This window comes from Macaca nemestrina, chromosome 15 (assembly GCF_043159975.1).
Source record: "Macaca nemestrina isolate mMacNem1 chromosome 15, mMacNem.hap1, whole genome shotgun sequence".
NCBI lineage: Eukaryota > Metazoa > Chordata > Mammalia > Primates > Cercopithecidae > Macaca > Macaca nemestrina.
This window is the reverse complement of record NC_092139.1, coordinates 101760961-101787620: the sequence shown is the minus strand read 5'-3', so window position 1 is coordinate 101787620 and position 26660 is coordinate 101760961. Positions and strand designations below refer to the sequence as shown.

At 41.1% G+C, this 26660-nt stretch overlaps 1 long non-coding RNA gene across 7 annotated transcripts in view; it reads right to left on the bottom strand.

Annotated features, from left to right (window-relative positions):
• Positions 1 to 26660, bottom strand: part of LOC105493990 (uncharacterized) — a 155125-nt gene that overhangs the window by 29003 nt on the left and 99462 nt on the right. The gene's annotated exons all lie outside the window — the stretch shown is intronic.

The window sequence follows — 26660 nt, the reverse complement described above, 5'->3', positions numbered from 1 at the left end:
AGGACAGAAACAACAGAGGCAAAAGGCAATGAAGTGCAGACCAAAGTAGAAGGAAAAGGAGCCAGGAGATCTGAGAATTAGTTAAGTCCTTGACTTTCTAACATTTTACAAAAACAGCATAAAAGAGAACTCTAAAGCTCTAATGCTATAAAATCTATCCTGACCTACCTCTTCCTCCAAAAATTGCAGAAAAATAACTTTCATATACAAATGAGCATCAGAAAATGTTATGCTTAATTCTCATGCATAATTATAAAAACAGTGAACTAAGAGCAAAATAATGTCCTTACATATCATGAAAGCAAGACAAAATTTTTTGGAAGGAACAGATGAAACTGTTTATAACCTAATATTTCAAAAGAAATGAAAATTAATTAGAAGCAATAATGGAAGATATTTAAAAAATAACATCACATATCAGAATAAAACACACTAAAATGTAGAATGATAAAACTCAGGAAAAAATTAGAAACCACAAAAAAAGCTCAGAAATTGCTGGGCACGGTGGCTCATGCCTGTAATCCCAGCACTTTGTGAGGCCGAGGCAGGCGGATCACAAGGTCAGGAGTTCAAGACCAGCCTGGCCAACATGGTGAAACCCCATCTCTACTAAAAATACAAAAATTAGCTGGGCATGGTGGCGGGCCCCTGTAATCCCATCTACTCGGGAGGTTGAGGCAGGAGAGTCATTTAAACCTGGGAGGCAGATGTTGCGGTGAGTCAAGAGTGCACCACTGTACTCCAGCCTGGGCAACAGGGTGAGACTACATCTCAGAAAAAAAAAAAAGCTCAGAAATGAAGACTAAAATAGAAGAAACTGAACAGAACAGTAAACAATAGGTAGTACTTTTTTTTTTTTTTTGAGACAGAGTCTTGCTTTGTCACCCAGGCTGGAGTGCAGTGGCATGATCCCAGCTCACTACAACCTTCACCTCCTGGATTCAAGCAATTCTCATGCCTCAGCTTCCTGAAAAGCTGGGACTACAGGTGAGCACCACCATGCCCAACTAGGCTAACTTCTGTATTTTGGGTAGAAACAGGGTTACCATGTTGGCCAGGCTGGTCTCCAACTCCTGGCCTCAAGTGAGCTGCCCAACTCAGCCTCCCAAAGTGCTGGGATTACAGGCATGAGTCACTGCACCTGACCCAGATAGTACCATAAAAGAGACAGAAGATGAACAGAAGAAATTTTTTATTAAAAGAAATAAATAAGAATTCACAAGAGAAAGTAACAAATACAGAAGATAATCAAAGATAACCCAACATATGCATAGAGTGCTAGAAGAAAAACGCCAATGAAAATAAACAAAATAAATCCTAAAACTATAACTCAAAAAATTACTTTAAAATGCTGTTTTAAGCTGATTCTAGCAGCACATGAAAAACTTTTCCACCATGATCAAATAGGCTTTATCTCTGAAATGCAAGGTTGGTTCAACATATACAAATCAATTAACATAATGCGTCAAACCAACAGAACTAAAGTCTAAAACCACATGATTATCTCAATAGATGTAGAAAAGGCTTTCAATAAAATTCAGCACCTCTTCATGTTAAAAACTCTCAATAAACTATACCAGTTTATTGAGATATATTGAAGGAATATACCTCAAAATAATAAGAACCATCTATGACAAAGCCACAGTCAACATTGTATTGAATGGGTGAAAGCTGGACACATTCCCCTTGAAAGCCAGCACAAGGCAAGAATGCCCTCTGTCAACAATCCATGTAGTATTGGATGTCCTGGCCTGGGCAATCAGGCAAGAGAAAAAAAATAAAGGGCATCCAAACAGGATGAAAGGAAGTCAAACTATCCCTGTTTGCAGACAACATGATCTTGTACCTAGAAAACCCCATAGTCTCAGCCCAAAAGCTGCTTAAGCTGATAAACAACTTCAATAAAATCTCAGGATACAAAATCAATGTGCAAAAATCACTAGCATTCCATTCCAACAACAGTCAAGCTGAGAGCCAAATCAGGAAAGCAATTCACAACTGCCCATTCACAACTCCCACCAAAAGAATAAAATACCTAGAAATACAACTAACCATGGAGGTGAAATATCTCTACAAGGAGAAGTACAAAACACTGCTCAAACAAATCAGAGATGACACAAACAAATGGAAAAACATTCCATGCTCATAGATAAGAAGAATCAATATAAAAAAAAAAAATGGCCATACTGCCCAAAGCAATTTACAGATTCAGTGCTAATTAAACTATCACTGAAATTATTCACAGAACTAGAGAAAATTATTTTAAAATTCAAATGGAAACAAAAAAGAGCCCAAATAGCCAAGGTAATCCTAAGCAAAAAGAACAAAGTTGGAGGCATCACGCTACCCAACTTTAAACCATTCTGCAGGGCCACAGTAACCAAAACAGCATGGTAGTGGTACAAAAACAGACCCATAGACCAATGGAACAGAATAGAAAACTGAGAAATAAGGCCACACACCAACAACTATCTGATCTTCAACAAACCTGACAAAAACAAGCAATAGGGAAAGGATTCCCTATTCAATAAATGGTACTGGAATAACTGGCTAGCCATACGCAGAAGATTGAAACTGGACCCCTTCCTTATATCACATACAAAAGTCAACTAAAGATAGATTAAAGACTTAAATGTAAAACCTAAAACTACAAAAACCCTGGAAGACAACCTAGGCAATACCATTCAGGACATAGGAATGGGCAAAGATTTCATGATGAAGACACCAACGCAATTGCAACAAAAACAAAAATTGATAAATGGGATCTAATTAAACTAAAGGGCTACACAGCAAAGGAAGCTATCAATAGAGTGAACAGACAACCTACAGAATGGGAGAAAATATTTGTAAACTATGCATCCAACAAAGATCTAATATCCAGCATCTATAAGAAACTTTAATTTACAAAGAAAAAGCAAATGACCCCATTAAAAGATGGGCAAAGGACATGAACAGACACTTTTCAAAAGAGGACATGCATGCAGCCAACAATCGTATAAAGAAAAGCTCAGCATGACTGATTAGAGAAATGCAAATCAAAACCACAATGAAATATTACCTCACACCAATCAGAATGGCTATTATTAAGTCAAAAAATAACAGAAAAAGTATTAGAGCATCCAAGTGCAAAGAGTAAGTCTCATATAAGAGAAAGAATATCAGATGACCATCAAATTTTTTGATAGCAGTACATTATGTCAGAAGACCATAGATAACATATTTAATGTACCAAAAGAAAGAAAATGTGAGCCAAGAATTTTACATACAGCCAAAGGTATAAAATCTGTCAAATGGGCCAGGCACAGGGGCTCACATTAGGAATCTCAGCACTTTGGGACACCAAGGCGAGAGGACTGCTTGAGGCCAGGAGTTTGAAACCAGCCTGAGCAACAAAATGAGACTCCGTCTTTACAAAATACAATTTAAAAATATTAACTGGGCACAGTGGCATATTTCTGTAGCTCTAGCTACTCAGGAGGCTGAGGTAGGAGGGTCACTTAAGCCGATGAGTTTAAGGGCAGTGAACTTTGATCTTGCCACTGCACTCCAGTCTAGGTGACAGAGCTAGACCCTGCCAAAAACAAAAAGTCAGCTAAACGAATGGGTTGTCATCAAAAAAGGACTAACAGATTATTGTTCTCATGAGCCCTTCTTGGGTATCCACCACGTGAGTGTGAGCTTCAGTTAGCCAAAATCACTGTAGCTAAAGCAACACAAGGACTACATGTGAACATTAAACACACATACACATAGAGTAGAATATATCAGGACTCCATGGAGAAACAACTGACTCTATGTCTGGAGCAGGAAATGGACAGAGAGTCTAACATTTTGCCATACCAGATTCCTAGGAAACTATCAAAGACTACCAAGATTAATGCTGAAAAAAATCAGAAGCCAATTTGAAGAGATTCCCACAGGCCAAAAATGGAACACGTTGAACAGGAGCGAAAAATAATTTCAATTGATTAAAATACATCAAATGTATTTTCTGTTCTTGTGATAGCTTGCTGAGAACATGGCACATGTATACATATGTAACAAACCTGCACGTTGTGCACATGTACCCTAGAACTTAAAGTATAATAATAAAAATAAAAAAATAAAAAAAGTATTTTCACTCATGAATACATAATGATGCTTAAAATTTTTAAATTAAGTGGTCATTTTTGGAAGATATTAGAGAACTCAATTTACTATTTAAATACCTGCCTTCTTGGTAACCAAATGGTAGAGGCCATAAGTTGATTTTTCTGGAATCAGTAATTTTATATTGAATCAGAAAGAAGCAATAGAATCAGAATGTTGCCATTTCGTAACCTCTGATTAATCAACATTAACAAGGAACACCAATGTCACCAGAAAGAGAGACAGCCAGACTTTACATGCCTCCTTTGGAAGAGTCTTGCCAAAAAATATTGAAGCTGAATTTGACCACACCTTGAGATTCAACTGCCAATGTCCAGGAAATAAAGAGGACAGAGAAACATTTTTAAATATAACATGTGGATATAATCACTCATGGGAAACTATAAAGGACAAAAGAGATAGTTGCAAGGGGAAAAGAGAGAGGGAGAGGAAGGAGAAAAGTATACATTAGATTTTAAGAGCCTTAAAATACATGTCAACCAATCACAAGGTGTGGGCCTTATTCAAATTGTTAAAAAGTGACATTTATGGAAAACGGAAATTTGAATACTACCTTAATATTTGATGACATTGAAGAATTAGGGTTAACTTTTTAAGGTATGGTAATGATAATATTTTTTAAGGAGTCCTTATTTTGTAAACATATACACTATACTAATTCAGGGGGCAATTATATAATGTCTCAGATTTGCTTCAAAATAACATGGACAAAATACATCCACACACAAATAAATATAAGTAAAATTGAGAATATATGAATAAAATTGATAGATTGTATCAATGTCAATAGTCTAGTTGTTACATTGTACTGTATATAGTTTTGCCAGAAGCTAGTCTTGGGGAAAACTGCATGAAGGATACACAGATCTCTGTGTTATTTCCTACAACTTCATGTGAATTTACAATGATCTCAATAAAAAAATTCCAATTAGAAAACAATAATATGGGGGATACTGGTGGGGATAGAGACAAAGATGATGGCAATGAATTGATAATTGCTGAAGTTGGATGTCAGTCCAAGGGAGGTCATGATACTAGGTTATTCATACTTGAATATGTTCATAATTTTCTATAATCAAGCTTTTAGTGCACTTATTTATATATCTCTCCATCTGTGAACCTTTTGGGGACAAGTTTTGTGTCTTATGTATCCCTATAGCCCCAATTACTTACACAAGAATTGGTTGAAAATATGTCGGTTAGATAAACTCATGGATAGATGGTTAGAAAAATGGAGCTGTGAATGAGTGCCTAGATCCTAATGGAAAAGTACATACAAATGCCAAAGGATTTCATCCCAGATGTGATGCAAAACCCCAATGGATATCAATTGTTGCCAAGCTAAGGACTTTATATAATAGGAGTATGGCAGACTATCCAACTGCTTACCGACATCTGATTAAGATTATAATTCCAGGCCGGGCGCTGTGGCTCACACCTGTAATCCCAGCACTTTGGGAGGCCAAGGTGGGCGGATCACGAGGTCAGGAGATCAAGACCATCTGGCTAACACGGTGAAACCCTATCTCTAAAAAATACAAAAAAACGAAAAAATTTAGCCGAGCATGGTGGCAGGCACCTGTAGTCCCAGCTACTCGGGAGGCTGAGACAGGAGAATGGCGTGACCCTGGGAGGTGGAGCTTGCAGTGAGCCGACATGGCGCCACTGCACTCCAGCCTGGGCAACACAGTGAGACTTTGCCAAAAAGAAAAAAAATTATAATTCCAAATTCCATTGAAATCAGGTTTGTCATAAGACTTGTTTTGGTCAACTAAATATGACAAAAAGTCATTTGTGTTACTTCCAGGAAAATGTTTTAGAAACAATTCACCATGTTCTTTTTTTTTTTCATAGCCTGTGACATAGAAGGAATGTTCCCTCTCTTTCTTTTTTGTTTTTGAGACAGAATCTTGCTTTGTTGCTCAAGCTGGAGGGTAGTAGCTTGATCATGGCTCACTGCAGCCTTCATCTCCCAGGTTCAAGCGATCCTCTTGCCTCAGCACCCCTGACCCCCACCCCTGAGTAGATGGAACTACAGGCATGTACCACCACATCCAGCTATTTTTTTTTTTTTTTTCATATTTAGTAGAGATGAGGTCTCACTATACATCCAGGCTGGTCTCAGACTCCTGAGCTCAAGCGATCCTCCCTCTCAGCCTCCCAAAGTGCTAGGATTACAGGTGTGAGTCACTATGCCCGGCCCCTTCTCTTTGTCTCAGACAGGAAGGCCATGTTATTCCCTGAGGTAGCTGCTCCATTCCAGAGTATGGCCTGGAGTAATGTGGAACAGAGAAATACGGCCAATTAGTGAGAAGTGTGCAGTGTGTGCGTGAGAAATAAGCCTTTGTTGCTGAAGGCCCTGGGGATTTTGGAGTTCATTGTTTTGTTACATTTATAAGATAGCATAACTTGGCTGATGAGGGCATCACTTAGGTTTTGCTTTGTTTTATTATAGCAGGAGTGAGACCAGCAAAAACTGGGCCAGAAAAGAGCTGATGGGAGCATGAAGGAAGCCAGAGGCAGTGGAGTGGGATGGAGCTGAGAGACGCTGTAGAGGTAGAATCTACGGGACGGAAAAAGTGACTAGATCAGGGAGAAAACTGTTCAGGGAGGCTGAAGGGGATGCCTGTGTAAATGGTGCTGGTCTTCCTGAGAAAGGGAACCCTGGAAGAGGAGAGGCCTGTGTTAAGAGGAAGATGACAACTTTGGTTCTAACTTAAAAGGGATCATGTAAGACTAAAAATACACCTTGTTGATACCATCCAGTTAGACAGTAAGCAAGCCAGAATCTCAAAACAGACTGTGAGGATCAGAATAGTGAAGATGTGAGCAAAGGCCCAAGGTTATGTACATGCCCCTGCTTTTCAAGCTGGGCTGGGCGTCCAACATTTCTAACAGATGGGCGAATTTCTGTCTCTCAACCTCGGCCAGGAAACCTCTCCAGGAACCTAACAGTGTCTAGCAAGGCCAGTGGTCAGCAGGTTTTCTTCTTAGTAAGCAGGCAACCTTCACCCCTGGGGTGGATCAACTGCAGAGGCTTAATCAATAATCACTCCTACCAAGGCTTTCAACAATTGCTTCAGAGGTAGGAGTTCCTGGTTTCCTGAAGTCTTTCTGAGGCCTTGAACAGGCCTCTTTCTAGAAGTCTCTTTTCTTGTCAAAAGTAAAACAAGCCATGAAAGATCTAAGGAATACATCTTTATTTTGTAACTTCCTACATTAGCCATCTCTTACCAGGAGTAGTGATAATAAAATGACAATAATAAAAATTATAATTTATTTAATACTTTGTTATATGCCAGCTATTGTGTAAAAGGCTTCATAGACATTGCCTTATTCATTCAGGTAGCCTTCACATCAACAGTAGGAAGTTGTAAAAAATAATATAATAGAAAACATAGGCATTACTTACTGAGAAAGACAAAATCTGGTGAATACAGGGTTTTCTGTTTGCTGAGCAGGGTGATGGTTGTGGAAGGTAAGCTTGGAGGAATCAGAGCTAAATTATTCTAGATTATCAGGAGACAGGGAATGAGAGTGAGTAATGGAAAGGGGAGAGGAAGAAAGTCTGGGAGTTGGAAGGCACCACCTAGATGTTGGAGCCCTGAGTAGGGTAAAAGAGAAAGAAGAGACCGGGCACGGTGGCTCATGCCTGTAATCCCAGCACTTTGGGAGGTTGAGGCAGGCAGATCAGGAGGTCAGGAGATCGAGACCATCCTGGCCAACATGGTGAAACCCTGTCTCTACTAAAATACAAAAAATTAGCTGGGCGTGGTGGCGGGTGCCTGTAGACCCAACGACTCGGGAGGCTGAGGCAGGGATATCGCTTGAACCTGGGAGGCAGGGGTTGCAGTGAGCCGAGACGGCGCCACTGCACTCCAGTCCGGGCGACAGAGTGAGACTGTCTAAAAAAAAAAGAGAGAAAGAAGAAGACACACACACACACACACACACAGTTGATGGGGTATCGGGAAATACCAAACAATTCGGTGTTTGCTGCAGAGTGTACCATGTAAAGCCCTTCTGAATTCCCTCTACAAAATCTTAAGCAAAATTTTTCATTGTTCACTAATGCTTTGAAAAGAGGATTCTTTTCAGAGGCGGATTATAAAGAGGTACTGAGTCCCACTTCAAGGTTAGGGCAAGGCAAAAACAGGACGTTCATGAGGTCTTTACAATAATAATGACAGCAATGTTTTTATTGGACAGGAAAAAATATGCAAAGTTTTAAATGGATCAACAAATTGTGGCACATCCATACAATAGAATACTACTCAGCTCTAAAAAAAAGTTAACAAGCTGTTGATTCAACAGCAACATAGATACATCTTAAATGTATTTTGGCAACTGAAAGAAGTCCAGAACCAAAATACTTCATAGCATTCATATCATATGATTCTATTTATATGATATGATAGGAAAGGCGAAGCTTTAGGAACAGAAAACAGATCAATGGTTGCCAAGGGTTGGGAGAAGGGGAGGGGGTGACTACACGGAGTCCACAGAAGGGATTTTTCAGGGTTGTGGAATGATTCTCTGTGGCCCTGAAGTGGTGGTTACATGACTGTATGTATTAGTCAAAATTCTTACGGAGTCAATTGTACTGTACACAGTTTTTTTTTTTTTTTAAAGCAGCTAGGATGTCCAGGGAAACCAGGATGGAATCTAGGCTATGAAAAATAAATCTAGGCCAGGCGCAGTGACTCATGCCTGTAATCTCAGCACTTTGGGAGGCTGAGGCGGGCAAATCACCTGAGGTCCAGACTTCAAGACCAGCCTGGCCAACATGGCAAGGGCAAGACCCCGTCTCTACTAAAAATACAAAAATTAGCCAGGCATGATAGCAGGTGCCTGTAATTCCAGCTACTACTAGGGAGGCTGAGGCATGAGAATCACTTGAACCCAGGAGGCAGAGGTTGCAATGAGCTGAGATCACGCCACTGCACTCCAGCCTGGGGGATAGAGTGAGACTCTGTCAAAAAAAAAAAAAAAAAAAAAAAAAAAAAAAAAGAAAGAAAGAAAGAAGAATAAATCTAACTGTATTACAAATATACAGATGTATCATATAACCTCACTGATGGGAGTAGAAAAAAAAAGGGAGTTGACCTAATTAACCTTGAAAAATGGTGTGTTGATTGTATACTGGGATTAACAAATAAGTAAATAAATTGTAAATAATGGAAACTACATTTTTTACTGTCAGAGAAAAGAAGTTAAAAATAAGCAAAGAGGGGAGGCTAGAATAAACCCTTGAGTCTGGACTTACTGACTCATCTCCTAGGATTAAATTATGGAGATGGGAAACAACTTGTGATGGTTTGACTTAAGATATTTTGACTCTAGGATGGTACAAAAGCAATAAGAATTCAGTAGAAACTGTACTTCAAGTACCCATACAGTTTTTCTGTTTTTCACTTTCACTATTCAATAAATTACATGATTTCATGAGATATTTAATTCTTTGTTACAAAGCTGGCTTTGTGTTAGATGCTTTTCTCCAACTGTGGGCTAACATAAGTGTTTTGTGCATGTTTGAAGTAGGTTAGGCTAAGCTATGATCTTTGGTAGGTTTGGTGTATTAAACACATTTTCAATTTATAGTATTTTTAATTTACAATGGGTTTATTAGGACGTAACCCTCGCAAGTCAAGGAGTATCCGTACTACCCTTAAAGTAGATAAAACTGGCAGATACCACCTTAACCAAGGGATTAAGGTTAACACCAGCAGTGCTAAGCCATGTGGAGTTCATGTACCCCTACATGAAGCAATAAGAAACACACTTTACATCAGTAGTTTTCTTCCTTATAAGATTGTATCCTATAATCCCAATTTAACAATGAGCAAAACATCAGAAAAACTAAAACTGAGGAACATTTTATAAAATATCTGATCAGTTCTCCTTAAAACCGTCAAAGTCATGAAAGAAGAAAATAATGAGAAACTGTTACAGATTGGAGAAGATTAAGGAAACATGATAACTGAATGCAATATGATATCCCGGATTGGATTCTGGAATATACAAAAAGTACATCACTGGAAAAACAAGCGCAATCTGAAGTCTGTTGTTTAAGAGCAAAGTACCAATGTTAATGTCTTAGGTTTAACCAATGTGCCCTGATTATGCAAGACGCTAACATCCGGGGAAGCTGGGTGAAGGACACATGGGAAGTTTCTGTAGTATCCTTATAACTTTTCTGTTAGTCAGAAATGATCCAAAATATTGGCATGGCCTGGGAGTAGATCATGTAACCTCTGCCCACATGCTGTTGGCAAGAACCCAGTCATGTGCCTCTAACCTACCTGCAGGATAGTGGGGAACTGTACTCTGCCTGCATGCACAAGAAGATGAATATTAAACAAGATTTTGTGAATACTTAGCATTGTCTCTACCACCATAGAAGTACAAGCCAGAGAGAGTGGGCAAGAAAAAGTTCACCACCACAAATTCAAGCAGCATTTTTTCCCCAAATGAAATGCATTTGACCCTAGCCTTTAGCCACCCACAGAACATCCAGAAACATTTTGGGAATAGAATCAGGACTTAGCCACAGCTGTGGTGTTGGGGAGAGAGTCTGTACAGCAGTGGTGGGAACTAATGCTTTGAGAACCTAAACAGCTTTGTGCTTTAAATATATTGTCCCGTTTTATTCTCACAACTACCTGCCAGTTTGAGAAATGTGGAACCTGACGATTAGAGAGATTTGGGGGTTTTTGCCATATGGACTTACTAAAAATTAAGTTACAGATGTTTGATTAAAAAAAAAAAAAAAAACTCTATTGGGTCTCTGCTATGACCTAAATTGTATGTTGAAGCCCTAACTCCCAATACCTCAGCATGTGACTATATTTGGAGATAGGGTCTTTAAAGAGAGATAATTAAGTAAAGCGAGGTCATGAGGGTGGGCCCTCATCTAATACTACTGCTGTCTTTGTAAGATGAAGACGTTTGAACACAGACATGCATGGAGAAAAGACAAGGTGAAGACTCAGACAGAAGACAGCCATCTGCAAGCTAGGAAGAGACAGGTCTTGAAAGAAATCAACCCTACTGACACCTTGATCTCACGCTTTCAGCCTCCAGAACTATGAGAAAATAAATTTTTGTTGTTTAAGCCCCTAGTCTATGGTACTTTATTATAGAAGTGCTTGCAAACTAATATAGTCTCTCTGAAGTTATTCCCTGGGCCATTGAGCTCCATGGGAAAGAGTGGAGAGTGAGTTTCTATTCTTAGCTGGCCTTCTCCAAATGGAGAATGCAACTTCAGTGAAGAAGGGGCTGCTCTCACCCACTTCACCCCATAAAAGAGCAGAAGCTTCATCCTGCCCATCCCCACTGCTGACCCCAATCGCCTTACCAGAGAGGCAGTGTGATCTATTAGGACAAGCCCAGGCTGTTCCACTTAGAAGCTGGGCCACCATGATGAAAAAATTCAGCAGTACCTACCCAAGAAGGTGCTTGTTAGGCTAAGGTGGCCTAATGTTTGTGAAAGCACTAAATACCATTCCGGGACACACTCAGTCAAAACATGCTCATAGCATTCCCATCGCCACAACTGGGGGACTCAGGGTTATTCTCTTGTGAGTTTGTAGTCAAAAGTCAAAGTGTGCAAATCAGTTACACTTGGGTGGAGATTTTTAGGCCATCATTAGGTGACCTTGGCTAAATCAGCTCTCTGAACTCTGCTCATCTGTTAAAAGGGAACAATGGCAGTGGTTCCCTTCCAAGGACTCTTCCCAGGTCCCAAAGATCTCAGCACAGAGGTTGGCCTAGCATAAGTGTTCATCAACAAGGTTGTTAGAATTTTTGGTTTGGTTTTCAAATGTCTCTTCTTCCATTTTCCCATAATGCATTGGCACAAGCACCAGCTCACCTGGACTCATCCATAGAGATGACGTCTTAATCACCAGACGGGTAGGTCTGAGGAGGCAGGCCTTGCAACCTCATCACATTATGACAATTCACATAGAATATGATGTGACCCTGGACTGTGGCTTTAAAATGGTGTTTTCATGTCTTCTGGGGAATGGCTACCTCCTTACAATCTCTTTTTTTTTTAGATGGAGTTTCACTCTTGTTGCCCAGGCTGGAGTGCAATGGCACGATCTCGGCTCACTGCAACCTCCGCTTCCTGGGTTCAAGCGATTCTCCTGCCTCAGCCTCCCAGGTAGCTGGGATTACAGGCGCCTGCCCAGTTAATTTTTTGTATTTTTAATAGAGATGGGTTTTCACTATGTTGGCCAGGCTAGTCTCGAACACCTGACCTCAGGTGATCCTTCTGCCTTGGTCTCCCAAAGTGCTGAGATTACAGGCATAAGCCACCACACGTGGCCCACAAATGTTTATTTTAGAGATGACTCTACTTAAAAGGGCAAAAAATGTTTGGGGAAGGAAGATTGTATCACTGTTCTCAGACATCGCTCTGGAAAAGGAACAGAAAGTGCTCTCAGCAGCTCAGCATCAATACAATGCTATATTTAATACTGTGGTTTGCTTTTGTGAATTCCTTTTTAGCTGGTCATTAAGAGCATAATTGCTGATTGGAATCGGTACACAGGGAGGGATTTACTTGCCGCCTGCTTTTGAATCTTAATTGTAAGGCAGATGAAATGAGATTGTGTACTGACCCGGGAATGGGCCGGAAGATATCTTCTCAATGGAGTCAAAAACAAACAAACCCAGCCCATACGCAGTCAGGCTCAGAACCTGAACAACGTGGAAGGCTACAGGGCAGAAAAACTGGACCGACTCCCCGGGGCTGAACTCTGGCTCCAGCAGCAAAGGCAGTTGGAAGTCTGCACTGGTCACGAGAAAGGATAAAGACTGAACAGTCTCCTCAAATAGATTCGACAAGCTTGTACTGAGCCCCTCGTAAGCATCCCAGCCTGGATGTGCCACCACCCATCAACCACGCAAGCCTGGAAAAGTTCCTTACTCTCCCTGAGGCTCAGTTTCCTTAGCTGTAGAATGGGAATAATAATAGCTGCCTACCTAAGAGAATTTCTGTGAGATTTGATGAACTGAACTGGCACGTGGTAATTGTTCTGTGTGAATAATAATACTCACAGGTAATATTTAAGTGTTTACTGTGTGCCAAGAGTTTTATATGGGATAAATCATTTAATACTCACAATCTTATAAATAAGTACTATTATTCTTATTTTTAAAAAGAAAGCTGGGAAAGTGGTTCGTGCCTGTAATCCCAGCACTTTGGGAGACTGATCCAGGAGGATCACTTGAGGCTGGGAATTCAAGACCAGCCTGGGCAACATAGTGAGACCCTATCTCAAAAAAAAAAAAAAAGTTAGTCGAGTATGATGGCATACACCTGTAGTCCCAGCTACTTGAGAGTATGAGGCAGGAGGATAGCTTGAGTTTAAGAGTTCAAGGCTGCAGTGAGCTAGGATCCCATCATCAGACTTCAGTGTGGGTGACAGAGCAAGACCCTAGCTCTAAAAAACAAAAGAAAAAAAAAAAAAGGAAGGAAGGAAAGAAGGAAAAGAAAAGAGAAAATGAAATGAGGTAAAATTGAGGCTTAAAGAAGTTAAGTAACATTTTTTGGTCTCAGAACCAGTAAGTGTAGGCTAGAACCAGGTTTTCAACTCAGGTAATTTGATTCCAAAGTTTCAACTCTTAATTATTATGAAATTGTGGTTCATAGCAGAAGCAGGATCATCCAGCTTCATTAATAACAAAACCACAATCCTGGCCTTCAAACAGCTTGCAGACTAATGGGGGCATAAGACATGTAAACACACAAGTGACTAAACAATATGCTAAGTACTAGAATAGAGTCATTAACAAAATGCTGTGAATATACAGAGTGGAGAAGAGCTTACCTGCCTGGTGGAGTTAGGCATCACAGTAGAGGTAACATTTAAGCTGAGGAACTCACCAGGCAGAGAAGAAAGGATGAGAATGTTACAGCAAGAACAAAGTCACAAAAATCACAGAGGTCAGGTTTTTGTCCCGGCCATGATGAGAAGTCCAGGGTGCCCTCAACTCCGGAGAGCATTAGAGGGTTCATGAAGGATCTTACGTGTGGTGTGATGGTTAATATAGGGTGTAAACTTGATTGGATTGAAGGAAGCAAAGTATTGTTCCTGGGTGTTTCTGCGAGGGTGCTGCCAAAGGAGATTAACATATGAGTCAGTGGACTGGGAGAGGAAGACCCACCCTCAATCTGGGTGGGCACCATCTAATCAGCAGCCAGTGGGGCTAGAAGAAAGCAGGAAGAAGAAAGTGGAAAGAGCAGATTTGTTGAGTCTTCCAGCCTTCATCTTTCTCCTGTGCTGGATGCTTCCTGCCCTCGAACATCGGACTCCAAGGTCTTCGGCTTTTGGACTTTTGGACATACGCCAGTGGTTTGCCAGGGGTTCTTGAGCCTTTGGCCACAGACTGAAGGCTGCAGTGTCCGTTTTCCTACTTCTGAGGTTTTGGGACTCAGGCTGATCCACCACTGGTTTCCTTGCTCCTCAGCTTGCAGATGGTCTGTTGTGGGACTTTACCTCGTGATCCTGTGAGTCAATTCTCCTTAATAAACTCCCTTTCATATATACATATATCCTATTAGTTCTATCTCTCTAGAGAATCCTAATACATTTGGCAAGTGATGGGTGTATCTTGCAGAAACTAATGGGTTATGGCAGATGAAGCAGGACGATACACTTATCGAATGTGTGTTTTTCAGGAAAACTTCTCTAGCAGCAGTTTGGTATAGTGGAGACAGCCATTGAAAAAGTGAAAAAGACTAAAAATTAGATTCTAAGCTGGTGAGTGACAGACACTTTGGGACTATGGTGTCAGCAAACTGAAGCTTATACGCCAGGCAGGATGGGCTCTGTGGCCCAAGAATGAAGCACACGTCCCCAGCATGGTGAATTCTGTCTGCCTAGAGGTCAGATACAATGACGGAGGAGGCCTTAAGATGAGAAATGAAAGAAGGAAAGAATGCCCAGATCCAACCTTTTACCTGATGAAAGCAAACAAACATGCATTCAGACATTCTGCAGATTCTTTTCTTTTGTTTTTTTTTTGTTTTTTGTTTTTGTTTTTTGAGATGAAGCTCTTGTTGCCCAGGCTGGAGCTCAATGGAACCATCTCAGCTCACCGCAACGGCACCATCTCAGCTCACCGCAACCTCCACCTCCCAGGTTCAAGTGATTCTCCTGCCTCAGCCTCCCGAGTAGCTGGGATTACAGGCATGCACCACCAAGCCCAGCTAAGTTTTTTATGTTTTAGTAGAGATGGGTTTTCTCCATGTTGGTCAGGCTGGTCTCAAACTCCCGACCTCAGGTGATCCACCCGCCTTGGCCTCACAAAGTGCTGGGATTACAGGCATGAGCCACCACGCCCCGCCCATTCTGTAGATTCTTGTTAAGTGAAACTATAGGCACTAGGTGGAGGTATAGAACAAATTGTCATAGTTTCTGCCCTCAAGGAGCACACCATTAGTGTGTATGAAGAACATTGAGAGCCTGAGGTTCTGAGGGGTCACTTGGGAAAGCAGGGGTGCCCAGTGGGATAACACACTCCAAGAGCATCACACAACGACTTGGTGAAACAGGATTCAATAAATGACAGCCGGACATCAGACAGTATTCCTTTCCCTTCAAAATAAAAAGGATGCAGATTCTACAGACCGAACGCTGCTGAGTGAGTCACAATGGAGAATAGTTTTGTTTTTTTTTTTTTGAGATGGAGTCTCGCTCTGTCGCCCAGGCTGGAGTGCAGTGGCACGATCTCGGCTCACTGCTCCGCCTCCTGGGTTCACGCCACTCTCCTGCCTCAACCTCCCGAGTAGCTGAGATTACAGGTGCCCGCCACCACGCTCGGCTAATTTTTTGTATTTTTAGTAGAGATAGGGTTTCACCCTGTTAGCCAGAATGGTTTCGATCTCCTGACTTCGTGATCCGCCTGCCTCAGCTTCCCAAAGTGCTGTATTAAAGGTGTGAGCCACCATGCCCAGCTGAGAATAGCACTTCTTACAACAATATTATAAGAAGATAAAACAGCTTTGCACCATATGAGGAACACGGGATTTGGAGTTTTGTCAACCTAGGTTACACCTCAGACTCTTTCACTGACTCTCAGAGTGACCGTGGTTTGGTTACTTCATCTTTCACCTGCCTCCACGATCTCTTGGCTTGGGAGATGTGGACAGTAACGCCTCCCACCTGGGTTTGTGGTGAGGGATACATGAGGAGACGTTGTAAAATCTCCATTAGAGGGACTGGAATGCGGCAGGTGAATGTTGGCATCTTTGAGGCCACCCAATAAATCTACTACTCCTCCCTGCCCAGATTTCTAAACAAGGAGAGAAATAAAACACAAGAATAGAAATAGAGGTCAAATATTAACTTTATTGCCGACTATCTGGTTATCTATCGCTATATGACAAGCCACTATAAACTTGAGTGGCTTTTAAAATATATATCTTTTTGCCCATAAAGCTGCCATTTGGACAGGCCTGCATGGTGGCTGGGGACAGCTCAGTGCTGCTCTACTCTGCATCATTTAGAGCAACTCAAAGTTTGAGAGCTAGAATCACCTGCTCACATACCTGGCAGTTGATGCTGTTGTCAGCTGGGACACATGGCCAGGACACTGATACCTGTTGTCTCCATATGCTGGCTGGGGTCAAGAGCAAGCACCCCCAGAGGACTAAAGGCATATTGTCTTTTACGACTTAGCCTTGGAAGTTACATGGCATCGTTTCTGCTATTTTCATAGTCTTGCCTAGATTTAATGGAAAGGAGCATAGACTTCCCACCTCTTGCTGGAGGAGTCTCAACATCACATTGTAGGGGCACATGTGGGATGAGATATAGATTGGTATAGCCATATTGGGAAAATGCAATCTGTCCCACTGATGGAAGCTAACCAGTCCGGCTAAGTTACAGAGGAGAGTTTAATGAAGTGACTATTTCCAAGGGTGTGGGAAAGGTTTGGGAAAAAGCAACCAGACCTAGGTACATTAGAAGCTGGTACTATGCCTGGGAGGGAATAGACCAGGGGAGGGGGAGGTTACCTGATAGAGCCACAGACTCCAGTTAAGAGACTCAGCCAACCCATGGTGACAGGCAAAGAGAGAGAGCGAGCTGAGGGAATAAATATCCCGATCTTACTCTCCTCCTGCCTTTTAATTTCCTTCCAGACTTCCTCAGTCTGAAACCAGAGGGCATAGTAGTCTGTTGATACAGGATGTAGTTTGGGATGCAGCAAGAATAGAAAAGGGTAGGAAATGAACTTGAAGGTGCAAACAAAAGTCATCTGGCACAAAACCCATTTTGGGAGATCTGGGTTTAGGCGGGATTGTTACATGGATCCATTATCTTCTAACCTCCTAATCCAGAACTAGGACCAGCACATCAGCAGGATGCTTGTGTCTGAGGAGCAGAGGCATTTACCCAGACATTCGTCTTCTATTGATCATGTGGAGGAGGAAGGAGCGAGATCAAATTAGTCCCCTTGGCTACATCCATCTAAGCAGAAATGTGGTCCCCCAACCGGTCATTCACTCCATCGCTCTGGAGGTAGGAGGTGTAAAAGGTCTGGAGGTGCCGTTGAAAGTCCCTATCAAGAAAACAGCGGTAGAAAAAGGACTCCCCTAAGCAGGGTTCAGTCACCTCTTGCTTTTGTCTACCTGCCCCCTGCCTTTCATGGAAAAGGAAACAGTGATGCCCAGGCTCTGTGAGAGGAGTACAGAGACAGATTTTTGTCTGTATTACGCCAGCAGCATAATCTATCCATTTCAGATGCATCAAACAGACCAATTTAAAACAAAAGGCTTTTCACTGGATTTCTGCATTTCCCATGTACACAAATAGCACAAAAGGGGCCAAGCAATGCCTGGGCATCTCAGTCTTGCTCATTCCACAACCTGACATTCTTTGGGGCAACTTTTCAGATAAATAGCCAGAGATGAACAGGAGGCAAATGCTTTGTGCAAACACCAATAATTCTCATTTTAACTTCTTACCTGTTGACATGTTCAGGCTGTAATCTCTCTCTCTCTCTCTCTCTCTCTCTCTCTCTCTCTCTCTCTCTCTCTCTCTCTGTGTGTGTGTGTCTCTCTCTACCTGTCCTTCTTTGGGGAAAGGTGGAGAGGCTAAGAGAGCAATTTCAATAACAGAGAGCAGATGAGGAAGAAGGGTGGCATTGGAGATACCAGCATGATGGTGGCCTCCTCTGGAACCCACCCCAGACCTCCCAGGCATGGTTGACTTCCTCCTGCTGTGCTCTCCCCACACAATGACCTCCACAATTTATACACAGCATTTCTCTGCACATGTGTTCACTCTTACACCCTTCTTAAGGGTAGAGGCAGCTCCTCACTGGCAGAGGTGATGTCCTCCTCACTTCTACGTAACTCAGTACACAGCTCATTCAACATGAGGCATTTAACAATATGGAGTGGGGTCAAGTGGCATGAACATACCAGCTATGGAAAAAGCTATTTTTTGTACATATCTTCCATAGGAGATATTGTAACACTCTTCCCCTTCTCCACTTGTAATGTTCAGTTAAATGATACACATAAAATTGCCGTACAAACCGTAGTAGTTCCTGTAATGTACCACACTGGTCTAGGTGCTGAGAGGAATAGCAGTCAACCCCCAGCAAGATGGCACAACATTAAGAGAAACACTGCCTCACTTCAATGCTAGCTCCACCTATTACTAGCTATGTGATTTTGATCAAGTCACTCACCGTCTCTGTGCCTTGGTTTTATCTTTGTAAAATTGGGAGTACTGTATACTGCAATCTATCTCATAGAGTAGCTTGAGAATTAAATTAGAATCAAATCTATATTTTGGAACAGTGCCTGGCATTACCAAGCACTATATTCACATTAGCTACTACAGATAAGCATTCTTATTTTCATTATTAATGTTAATAACCTGTACCTGGCCCCCGTCACAATCTCCTACAGTCTTGGAAGTGAAACATCTTAGATGTCCTGAATTCCAACCTGCTGCCACTGTACCCTTGATGAGTAAGTGGCCAGACACAGAAGGAATTAACCTTTCTCAAATACCTATATATGCCAAGATGCATGCTAGGTGCTTTCTCTACATCCTTACACTTTTGGCTCAATGAGGTGGATATTACTATTCTTCTATTTTATGGATGTAGGAAGCAAAGTGTAAAGGGAAACTTGCCCCCAGCCACAAAGCTAAGAAATGGTGGAGTTTGGATTCCAACTGAGATCTCCATAGCCTCAAATCTTAATGAGCATTTTGTTAGCTGCCATCTTGCTTGGTGCTCCACTGGATGCACGCAAGCTAGCCTTCTCTCTCCACCCAGACTTGCATATCTGCCACTCATTCCTGCTCATCCCTGTCTACCGACTCTCATTTAATAAGTCTAAGAATACTTCAACTGTTTCATTTCTCCATACTTTTCTGAACACCACTACATGCCAGTCACTACCATGTGTGCAGTGAGTACAAAAATGAGTAATACCTAATCCCTGCCCACCAAGTCTAAGGAACTCTGTGTTTCTCATGCCAGGTAACTATTAGGATGTTTCATTGATTGAGATTGGGAACCACAGCAAATGCCTTAGATTGAGTTCCCCTTGGAAAGCAAACCCCGAGTCAAGGACTTGTGTGCAGGCAGTTTGTTTTGGAAAGTGATCCTGGGAGCAGAATGGGAAGCTGTAGATAATGAAACACAGAACAAGGGCATGATGCGTGATATCAAGTTGGTTACCACCATGGACAACTGGGGCATAATACCCCTGGGACCTTCAGAGGAGGACTGGAGAATGCATCTCAGAATTGTCCAGCACCATTTCTTCACCAGCTCGTATCCCCTGTGGTTCAAGAGTCCGCCATGCCATGGGGTACTAATTGCCTTGCACTTCCAGGTAGCACATATTTGAGTGCCAGGCACCTTCCCCACAAGCATCCTACAATCCCATGCCACAAATCCAGAGATACCCCAGGGCGGAAAACATGGCACGGTGCATTCACTGGGCAGTCAGTGCAGGAACGAGGACCAGCAACATCAGTGTCAACTGAGAACTTGTGAGAAATGCAAATTCTCATGCCTCACCCAAGACCTACTGAGTCAGACACTCTGGGGCTCAGCAGTCTGTTTTTTTGTTTTGTTTTGAGTCTCACTGTGTGGCCCAGGCTGGAGTGCAGTGGCGTGATCTCGTCTCACTGCAACCTCCGCCTCCCAGGTCCAAGTGATTCTCCTGCCTCAGCCTCCCAAGTAGGTGGGACTACAGGTGCCCACCGCCACACCCGGCTAACATTTTTGTATTTTTAGTAGGGACGGGGTTTTACCGTGTTAGCCAGGATGGTCTCCATCTCCTGACCTCGTGATCTGCCTGCCTCAGCCTCCCAAAATGATGGGATTACAGGCGTGAGCCACAGCGTCGGGCCAGCAGTCTATTTTAACAAGCCCTCCAGGTGATTCTCATACATACTCAAATTTGAGAACCCTAGCCTATGTATTGTGGAACAGGACACATAGGTGGCTAATATAGTTAACTATTCTTTATCCAGAATTCCAGCAACAGAAAGCTCAAATAACTGTAGGTTAAAAGGTAATCTGAGGGTTACCTTCAACTCTTCCCTTTTTCTCAATTCCCATGTTCAACACAGCCCATCCCATTCCTAAATCTGTTGTCTGTTTCTACTTTCACACAACAGAGACTTCATGGCCCACACACCTAAAATATTTACTATGTAGTCATTTAAGAAGAACTTTGCCAACCCCTGAAATAAAGTCCAGAAATTGATGTGCACAAATTTGGTCATCTGTTTCTTTGACAAAATGTGAGTAAATTTATGTGGATTTCTTCAATTCCAGTTTCAAGGGCAATTCAAATAATAGTCTTTTCAACAAATGGAACTAGAACAATTAAGTATCCATATGAAAGAAAATAAACATTGACCTATATCCTTTACCTTATAAAAAGTTAACTCAGAATAGATTATACACATAAATATATGTGTATATGAAAAACATAATCATATAAAGCCCCAAAGAAAACATTGTAACAAACCATCTTGGCCTTTGGTTAGACAAAACATTTTTAGACACAATAGCAAAAGCATGATCCATAAAATGATAAATTGAAAAATTATACTACATTAAAACTAAAAATTTTTGATCCATTGAAGGCAGTGTTAAGAAATGAAATAATAAGCTGGAGACCAGGAGAAAATATTTGCAAACCACATATCATACCAAAAAATGTATTTAGAATAAATTTTAAAACTCACCAAGAAGAAAACACCCAACTGATGAAAATGAGCAAAAGATCTGAACACTTTGTTAAAGAAGTTACTTAGATGGCAAATAAGCCCAAGAAAAAATGCTCAACATCATTAGTCATTAGCAAAATGCAAATTAAAATCATGAGACACACCTACACATTTTGTAGTTTACTTTTGTAAGACCATGAGATTATCCCTATTTATTAACCTGTTGCCCAGGTTTTGAAGATTTTTCAGATTCATTTGTTTATACTAGTTTAAGAGAGAAAGTCAGTGCCCATGAGAATGGCTAACATAAAATACTTTTTAAAAATTTGACACTGCTAAGTGCTGATGGGCATGTGAGACAATTGGATATTTTGTGCATTGCTTGTAGGAATGAAAAATAATATAACCACTCAGGAAAACATTTTGGCAATTTCTTATAAAGTTGTAAACATATACCACCTCACCAAGAAATCACGCTCTTAATATTTACCCTAGAGAAATGAAAATATGTTCAGCCAAAAACCTGTATGTGCATATTTATCGCAGCTTCCTTCAAAATTGCCCAAAACTGGAGACAATGAAAATGTCCTTCACAGAAGAATGAAGGAACAAACTGTGGTCCATCCACACAACAGAACACCCAACCAGAACTTAAAAATAAACAGTTACAGTCACAACCTTAGATGAATCTCATAGGTGTTATACTAAGTGAAATAAGCCAATCTGAAAAGGTTACACATTATAAGATTCCATTTCTACAACTTTCTGGAAAAAGACAAATTATAGTGGTAACCAAAAACCAGGGGTCAGGGAAGGGTGGGACTATGAAGGAACACCGTGAGAGATAATTTTGAGATGATGAGGTAGTTCTGTGTCACAATTGTGATGGTGGCTATACAAAACTGTATATGTGTTAAAACTCATCAACTGTACAGCAAAATAAAGTTTTACTGTATACATATTAATATTTAAAACCAGGAAAAAAAGAGTAGGGAGCCTAGGAGAAATATTTAATGTAGATGATGGGTTGATGCGTACAGCAAACCACCATAGCATGTGTATACTTATGTAACAAACCTTCACATTCTGCACATGTATCCCAGAACTTAAAATATAATTTTTAAAAAAATGAAGGCCCAACGATACAGAGGAAATTGTCCATTTTTATGCTTAGCTTCAGTAATGAATGAATAGCCCTGTAGAAATATGACTGGACAAAAAGGCTATGATCTAATGCAGTAGACTGAGTTGGGGAACCCAGAAAGGCCTGTCTGTCTAGATTCTCCTTGGCTTTGCTGAGCATGCATTGCATCTTTCTGGCTATAGCGCAGGGCCTTCCCTGGAATGGGGGTCTCTTGCCTTACAGTCGAACAAGGTAGGTCAGATAATTTATGAATAGATTTTGCACAGAAAGGAGGAGGAAAAATTAGAGTAATAATTTTATATTCCATGGCTGGCTTTGGAGAAAAGGGATTCTACTTTCTATGACTAGCCTCAGGGGAAAACGAGACTGAGAGATGGAGAATAGGAGAAGGTCGGAGAAGAATTTTGCTTCTCATGCCTTCATTGTGGGGGCGCCTTCATTTCGGAGCCCCAACATCCCCGTCTTACAGATGAGGAGACTGAGGCATAGAAAGGTCATAAAATTTACCCAAGGTCACCAGAGGTAGTAGATGGCAGGGTTGGGCATTGAACCCAAAGGGTTTGACGCCAGAGTCTGTTCTTAATCATGTACTAGATAGCAATGCCAAGTATATATTGTAAAATTGCAATTCTGAAGTTTATTCTTTAAAAAACCTGAACTTTTTTCTCATTTCATAATAGTAATATCCAAAGGCAGCACACATCACTATTTCTAACCTTCAGATTTTTTTTTAAAAAATGTCTTCAGGCCGGGCGCGGTGGCTCACGCCTGTAATCCCAGCACTTTGGGAGGCCGAGGCGGGCGGATCACAAGGTCAGGAGATCGAGACCACGGTGAAACCCCGTCTCTACTAAAAATTACAAAAAAATTAGCCGGGTGCGGTTGTGGGCGCCTGTAGTCCCAGCTACTCGGGAGGCTGAGGCAGGAGAATGGCGTGAACCCGGGAGGCGGAGCTTGCAGTGAGCCGAGATCGCGCCACTGCACTCCAGCCTGGGCTGGGCGACAGAGCGAGACTCCGTCTCAAAAAAAAAAAAATAAATAAAATAAAATAAAAAATAAAAATGTCTTCATCAGTGGGGGGAGGGGGGAGGGATAGCATTAGGAGATATACTTAATGTAAATGACGAGTTAACAGGTGTGACACACCAACATGGCACATGTATACATATGTAACAAACCTGCACGTTGTACACATGTATCCTAGAACTTAAAGTATAATAATAAAAAAAAAGTCTTTATCATGTTTTTTCTTAGTGATCTGGTTGTTCTGTGAGATGAGCAAGTAGATCCCCACTTCCATTGGCTGTGTGCAATATCTTAATAAATGAAGTTAAATTGAAAAAAAAAAAAAAGAGAGAGAGTAGAATGTAGGCTCCGGGATCTCTTTGCCTATATTTTGTCTGTTTGCATCACTAACTGGCCGTGTGATCTTGAGCAAGTCACTCAAACCCCTCTTTGCCTCCCTTTCCCAATTTGTAAAATAGGGATAATATTTTCAACTTCCTAGAGTTGTTGTGAGGATTCATTGAGAAAATCCACAAAAAGCATGCAGACAGAGCTTGGCATTTAAAATAAATGTAATAATAATGAATGTTTACTGTCATTATTTAGTCTAGCTGCTACATTGAATGGATTTTATTTAGTTGTCCAAAAACTTATCCCTTCAGTGAGTTTCTAAGATAATTTTCACTTAATTCTGAACATCCTATTTCTGATAGCAACTTTTTCATCTGAACCAGATTCAGAAGGATTTTATATATTTTGTAGTTTACCCTTGTAAGACCATGAGATTATGCCTACATATTAACCTGTCACCCAGATTTCAAAGATTTTTCAGATTCATCTGTTTAAAATAGTTTGAGACAAAGTCAATGCCCAAAATTGGAGTCCAGAAATGGAGTGTTTTCATCTGTTCCAACACTGTACAGTTTGAATTCTTTCCATCTAGTCTTGAATGCCATCGCTTTGATGGAGTGAATTGTAATTCTTGACACACAGCAACCAATCTTGCCATGCTATGCCTTAACCATGGAATTTACTCAGTTATTCTTTTCTTTCTTGTCCTGTGGTTCTTGAAATCATTCCTCTTCTATATTGCTTCTATCCCTCTGTCCACGGTCTTCCACCAAACCTAGCACTCTCAAGTAACAAGATGATGGCCTTTGATATGCCATCAAAGTCTTCAAAAGACTCAGCATCTTCATTCCCCTTCACAAATCATCATTAGCTTTCTTAGGCACATTTTTTTCACAGGAGATCGTTGTGATATGTCCTCGATTTCTTTCTAATGAAAATAGAGCGTAACCCAAAGCTTTTCAAAATCTGAACAAAAGAATTGCATCCCAGTCACACACAACACAGTCATAGCCAGCTGTCAGTTCAACGGCTTAACAAATGCAGATTGAACATCACTTGTGTCATGCGTGATAGGTACAGACATGACTAAGACACAGCCCCAGTGGAGCCACAGGGATTCTCATCTGCTGGTAAGAGTGTAAATTGGAACAAAACTTGAGAAAACAGTTTGCCACTATTATTGATGCTGAAGATATATGATATGACCCAGTAACTCCACTGGGTCAGATTTATCCCAGGGAAACCCAGCTCATGCACTTCGAGAGAAATGTATAAAAATGTCACAGAAGCATTGTTCATAACAGCCCCAAACTAGAAACAACCCAAACGCCCATCGACATGTGAATCCATAAATCTATTGTTATATATTTTTTTCGATGGAATACAAAGGTGATCATTAATTAATGGCAGCTACAGACAACATTGATGAATCTCATGAACAATGATGAAAGGAGGCCAGACACAAAAGATTACATAAACTATGATTTCATTTATATAAAGTTCAAAAAGATATAACTAAATCATACTAAGGTATGGTATAGGCGGTAAATAACAGTTAAGTCAGGAAATAGCTACCGTAAAATCAGGAGATAATGGTTACTTCTAGCAGAAAGGGAGTGAGTTGTCATGGAGGCTTTGGGACTATCATTTATATTTTCTTTCTTAATCTGGGTGGTTGCTTCGCAGTTATCAATTTATACTCACACAACAATATATTTACACTGTATGTACTTTTCTTATCTGTATTATATATAATAAAACATTTTTAAAGACGTAAAGTTGAAAGAAAAAAAAAGATGAAAACAACGCACTCCCCCTTTCTCCTTCAACTGAACGCAGAATTCATGGAGCAGCTAAAGATTCTGAAAAGTAAGTCTCAGCAGGTGGATTGGAGAAGACGGGAATTTACAGCACCAAACCAAGGTGAGTCTACCATTGCTTTTCCTCCGGTATCCCTCCACCTGAATGCAATGCAGGTTGAAACTGGGAAGCGAGCATGTGTGTGAACAGACTGAGCTCCAAATAGAGACCTTCTAGTTCTGGCTCCAGGCACGGGAAAGAGAACTGCTCACACTCAGAGGGAATGTGGAGATCTCCACTTCTTCCTTCTCTCTGTTTGCTCATACCCAGTCTACAAACCATCCTGTGATGTTGGTAACAGAGGCCTCTACAGGAGGTCACAGGAGCCAGCATTCTGAGGGAGGGGACCTGTGACTCAAGAGATGAGGCAAACCCTGATTGCTTAAAAAAAAAAAAAATAGAATACTTTTAGATTTACAGAAAAGTTATAGTTTCTAAATACTCCACACCCAGTGTCCCTACTATTAAGAAAGAATCTTACATTAGTCTCCTTTCTTTTGTCCTCCTGCAGCTCAACCCTGGATACAGGCACAGCTAAGTGTATGACAGAACAAGGTAATGAAAGCCCCAGCTTTCCAGCTCAAGGAAGAAAAAGAGAGTCTGAGGCAAATGTAAAGTGCCAGAGACATAAGACAGAGGAGCTCAAGAAAGTGACTGCATAAAGTGGTTCACAAATTTCTGTGCTCCTATCCAAGCTGTACCTGCATGGATTTGATCCTAATTGGCATAATTAATGATCTCAGAACTGAACTAACATACCACACCCCAGGTTCTTAGACTGACCACTGGGTGGTACAGACATCTGGTGTATTTAAATAACACTACCAAGGTTTGAAAACTGAATTGATAGTGGAACCACAGTCCACAGAAGGGGTTTGAAACTTGCTACTTGAAGCTAACCAGATTGATTTCCTGCTGGAAAAAAA